Below are 6,000 nucleotides of genomic sequence, written 5' to 3' on the forward strand. Positions count from 1 at the left end.
GAAAATCTGTTTCCTATAAAAACAGAACTTTCTGTTCTTGGTTTCAATATCTTCAGAAAAACTTTTTTTGTTGTTTTGTTTTAAAATGCGGTTACCCTATATTTTGCTTAGAAATAAAATAGAAATCACAAAAAGTTTCTTCCAGAGAAACCTGGAAATATAATTATGGTGTGACTAATGTCTATCAAAATATCTGAAAGGCTAATGAAGTCATTGTAAATGCAAGCAAAATAGCCTTATAACTCTGTCCGTAAAATGTGAGTAGTGACAGCATTAATAGTAGTGACCATTTATTGACTAATGAGCAAACATTCATTATTATATGCCTGATTGCTTCCTGATTTACTTCTTTCCTTCCTTTCCCCTTCCCTCTCAACTCTCCCTCTTCTTGCTACAAATATTGACTGCCTACCATGTTCCAGGAACTGTACAAGGCTCATGACACAATGGCATTAGTGATCCAGATAGACAAGGATCTGACTTCACAGAGCTTACAGTCCAGTGGGGATAAGCCACAGATTATTAATCAAGTATTAATAATAATGTCTTGTGTCAGGATTGACTGAAATTTCTATCTGTATCTTTTTGTTGGTGGACAAAGTGGAAATTTGGAGACTTGAAAAGAGTGATTTTGATAATATAACTATTACTGCTTGTTAGTATGACAAAAGGAGAGGACAAATGTATCTGTACCGTGAAATGATATGAATATTATTTTGCAAAGAATTGGGTCAAATTAATATTGATATTAATAAGAGAAATTAAACTTTCTTATATAGACTAGATATATTGGTCTTTAGAAAGAAATTCAGCCATATAGTCGTAACTGTGTCCTGTTACCAGGGTTTGATTCTGCTATAACATGATATCTGCCCACAAATGGTTCTCTCAACCAACTTCTCTCTAATTTCTACATCTAAATCTCTCTTGACCTTCGGAGCATAGTTGATGGTGATGAGTATTATTACACTTCTGAATGTTAATTATTGAATACTTTTACTAAGCAAATTAGCCTCTCACAAATATAGTATGGCTTAAATAGTTTTAATCAAAAAATATAATTTTGTGGATTTCAAAGCTGTATCTAATACAAAAAATACAGAGAATGACTGTTGCAAAATTGAAGAGCAACAATCAAAGCCATTAGTTTCATTAATGAAACAGTGGCCACCCACGATGAAATAATCAATCATTTTTTTGATTAGTCCAATTTAAGAATATCCAAATATCTCAAGACATAAAATGTGTGTGCTACTGGCTTTTGCTCTCATGGACTTGTGAGAACCAGTATTTTTAATATGATGCCAGTGAAAACAAAATATAAGAATAATCTTGGTACTGTACCAGAATCACAACTATACCTAATAGTCAGAAAAAATGTGATAAAGAATAAAAATTTACTTCTTGTGTTAAAATATTTTATACCCAAAATTCAAAAGAAATGTATAAGATTAAATGTGTCATTTTGATCTTACTAAATTAGGGCCCATCTGAATGTATTCAATGAACTAATCTTTTTACAAATGCCATGGGCAAATGAATGCAGGGAGAGATGCCCCTTTAGAACAAAAGCTCTTCAAGACAGTCTCTTGTATTTCTAAGCTAAGCATAGGGTACGCACATTTTAAAACAAAACAACAACAAAAAAGTTTTTCTGAAGATATGTAAACCACGAACAGCAAGATAGTCTCACTGACTCCTAGTTTCATAACTATGCTGCGGTGGGATTGGAAGAAGCCTAGAGAAATAATTAAACATCGTAATCACGCAGTTCTTTGAGCAACACACTTCACCGAGTGAAGCCAGCTATTGGATAGGGCCCAGTGGTGGAGAAATGTAATCAAGCAGCGTGCACCTGTGCTTAGTCTGCTAATTCTCTCACAGCTAATAAATTACCAGGCAGTTGGAGGACACTCCCTGTAGAGAGTTGCAGAGAGAGACTGTGTAGCTAAGTAGGCCGAGACACTGGAGGCAGTGCCCAGAAAGAAGATGGCACTGGGATTCAGGCTTCTTGTGCTCTCAAACTGTCTCTCTCCGTCTGGAGTTGAAGTCAGCAAGGATGACCTTTTAATTATTTCATTCTCTACTTTTCTTTGGAGCAACACAATTCTTTGAAAATAAATAAAATTTAAAAAAACTGTTTTATTAATAAAATTAAAATTAATTTTTTTACATATATGTTTTATTTATTTTATTTTTTTAATTTTGAGATAGAGTCTCACTCTGTTGCCCTGGCTAGAGTGCCATGGCGTCAGGCTAGCTCACAGCAACCTCAAACTCCTGGGCTTAAGCAATCCTACTGCCTCAGCCTCCTGAGTAGCTGGGACTACAGGCACCATGCCCGGCTAATTTTATATATATATATATATGTTTTTTTCTTTTTCTTTTTTAGTTGTCCAGCTAATTTCTTTCTATTTTTTTTAGTAGAGACGGGGTCTCACTCTTGCTCAGGGTAGTCTCGAACTCCTGAGATCAAACTATCCACCCGCCTCGGCCTCTCAGAGTGCTAGGATTACAGATGTGAGCCACCATGCCTGGCCTACATATATGTTTTATATATGCATATACACATAATCTCACATATATATGTAAAATACATATTATTTTTTGTTTTGAATTTTGTCCGGCTTCTCTTTCCTGTTCTTCTCCCTTTACTACCATGTGATAATCCAAAATGACACCTAGTATATATCTTTCCATGCTTTAAGTATCTATCTCTTTTTCTCTTTTTCATGCACATTTATTTATTTGTGTGTGTGTGACATTGTTTTAGAAAATGAGATATTGTGTTCATTTTAGTGCATTTTGATTTTTATCACTTAATGATTCCTGTAGAAAGTTCTCTTAAGATAACTGGTTTGTCTAGGTTCAGGAACAAGGTTTATATTAATTATTTTTTTTTTTCAATTGCAATGATGGATTTTATTTGGATTCCAATTCAAACAAATTAACTATTTTTTTTATTTTTTTTTTATTTTGGCATATTATGGGGGTACAGATTTAAGGTTTCAATAAATGCCCATTTCCCCCCCTCCCCCCAAAAGTCTGAGTCTCCATCATGACCATCCCCCAGATGGTGCACATCTCACTCATTATGTATGTATATATATATATTAATTATTTTAATTGTTTTTGGTCTCACTGAATTGCTAGACCCTCCATGATAGTAAGAAAGAATGTTGGTTTACATATCATTATTTCTGAAATATCTGATTTTAATTAAAATGCTGAATGATATTAGGATATTGAGTGTCTTCTCAGCGTCTGTTGATATAATATACATATTTTGATATGTTGTCAGATTCTGTTGGCTAAAATTTACTTTGAGTTTTGGCATCTATATTGCGGAGGGGAAATGGTCTATTATTCATTCAAAAGATGTTTATTTGGCACCTGCTTTATGCCATGTACTAGTCTGGGCACTAAGAATATGGTATTTAATCATAAACATCCCTGTTCTTATGGCGCTTACATCTAGTGGAAGGTTTTCTTCTTTCTTTCTCTTCCCCTTTGTAATATTAGAACAATTTTTAGCAGGTTTGGTATTATCCATTCATGCATTGGTGGACATTTAGGTTGTCCTTGTCTATTGTGAATAGAGCTGCAATAAGCATGGGTGTGCAGGTATCTCTTCAATGCACTGATTTCCTTTCCTTTGGGTAAATACCCAGTAGTCAGATTGCTGGATCATATGGTACTTGTATTTTTAGTTTTTTGAGAAACCTCCATACTGTTTTCCACAATGGTTGTACTAATTTATATTCTCACAAATAGTGTATAAGAGTTCCCTTTTCTCTGCATCTTTTCCAGAACTTGATTTTTTTTTGTCTTTTTGATAATTGCTCTTCTAACTGAGGTGAGAGGATATCTAATTGTTTTGATTTGCATTTCCTTGATGATTAATGATATTGAACATTTTTCCATGTATTTGTTGGCCATTTGTATGCCCTCTTTTGAGAAATGTCTGTTTAGATCTTTGGTGTATTTTTAAATCAAATTATTTGGGTTTTTGCTATTGAGTTGTTTGGCTTCTTATATATTCTGATTATTCATTCTTTGTCAAATGGATTGGTCGTAGATGTTTTCTTCCATTCTCTAGGTTGTTTCTTCACTTTATTGATTGTTTCCTTTGCTGTGCAGAAGCTTTTTATCTTGATATAATCCCTATTGTCTATTTTTGCTTTGGTTTCCTAGGCTATAGATGACTTACACAAAAAGCCTTCGCCCAGACCAATGTCCTGGATCATTTCTCCAATGTCTTCTTTTTAGCAATTTTCCATTTTCATGCCTTGGATTTAAGCCTTTAATTCATTGTGACTTGATTTTTGGATATGGTGACAGATAAAATTTTCTCAGCACCATTTATTAAAGAGATTATCGTTTTACCATTGTATGTTGTTGGTGTCTGTTAAAAATGTGTTATCTGGAAACATGTGAATTTATATCTCATTGTGTCATTCCACCAGGTAAAAAACCACTAATAGCTGTGATGCTTGCAAAGGGAATACTTCTGTATGGATAGTAGAAGCTTGTTATAAATACTGGCTATGACCACATGACCAGATATAGAAAAGAGGACTATATTGCCATAAGTATTTCCTCATTTCATTAAAATGTTTGTGTGTATGTATACATACATTAAGTAAATATCTTTGTTTTTATTCCTTTTATTCTTCTATCATGTAACGCAAGATGCATTGAGTTTATGTCAGTATTTAAGTATTGTCAATTTTATATCATAGTATTTATTTTATGGGATATCAGGAGAAGAAACATTACTCAAGTACTTTATCTCCTCTTCTGGGGAAGGGATGAGTGCATTTTTGGTTGTACACAGGATAGTTGTATGATAAGTATGGTTTATGTATGATAAGTATGATAAGTATGGTTAAGTATGGTTTAAGAAGACGCCTATGGGTGGCAAGTTGACAGTGTTTGGACTTGTGATGGTTAATTTTAGGAGTCAACTTGACCAGATTAAGGGATACCCAGCTAGCTGGTAAAGCATTATTTCTGGGTGTGTTTGTGAGGGTGTTTTTGGAAGAGATAAGCATTTAAATTAGTGACCTAAGTAAGCAATATCTGAGCTCACCCAATGTGGGTGGGCACCATCCAATCAGTTGGGGGCCCAGATAGAACAAAAAGTCAGTGAAAAGTTGAGTTTGACTGTTTTCTCTCTCTCTCTCTCTCTCTCTCTCTCTCTCTCTGATCTAAAACTGAGATACTTTTCTTCTCCTGCCCTGGAACATCAGAACTCTAGGTTCTCTGGCCTTTGGACTCCAGGACTTGCACCAGTGACTCCATAGTTTCTTGGGCCTTGGGCCTCAGACTGAAGGTTACACCACTGGCTTCCCTTGTTCTGATGCCTTTGGACTTGAACTGAGCCATGTCACTGGAGTCCCTGATTCCTGACTTCCCTCTTATCCTCTCTCTATATATATTCTGTTGGTTTGTCTCTCTGAAGAATACTGACAAATACATTAGCTAATATAAAATTGATGTTTGTGGGGGAAATTGTAATAGTTTTTTTCCCAGCAATATTCATATTTTACATATTTTTGTGGCTTTTACAGAGAAAAGCTTTTAAACTTTGCTATTAAATCATAATGCCTTACATTTATATAACACTTGACAGTTTATCTGTAGCCTTGTGATTGAAAACAGGTGTTATTATTATTATAATGCTTCCTGCTGATAGTTTAAATGAGTATCTTAAGTTTTCCTGGCTAATAGGTGGTATAGACTAGATTAAAACTCCCTAATCTGAAATCATTTCTTTCATTGAGAGTTAATACCAAAAGTATCAATAGCTGCATTTTGGGGGGGTATAATCACCCAACAATTTATGGGTAGATTATATTCATTCAGTTATGTATTCAATGAAAGAAATATATATGTCACCTTATTACCTGCCATGCACTGTTCTGAGCACCATACATAAAATGGTGAGCCAAACAGACATAGTTCCTGCTCTCATTAAGTTTATAATCTAGTGGGAAA

The sequence above is a fragment of the Microcebus murinus genome, chromosome 14, assembly GCF_040939455.1.
Source record: "Microcebus murinus isolate Inina chromosome 14, M.murinus_Inina_mat1.0, whole genome shotgun sequence".
In the NCBI taxonomy this organism is placed as follows: Eukaryota; Metazoa; Chordata; class Mammalia; order Primates; family Cheirogaleidae; genus Microcebus; species Microcebus murinus.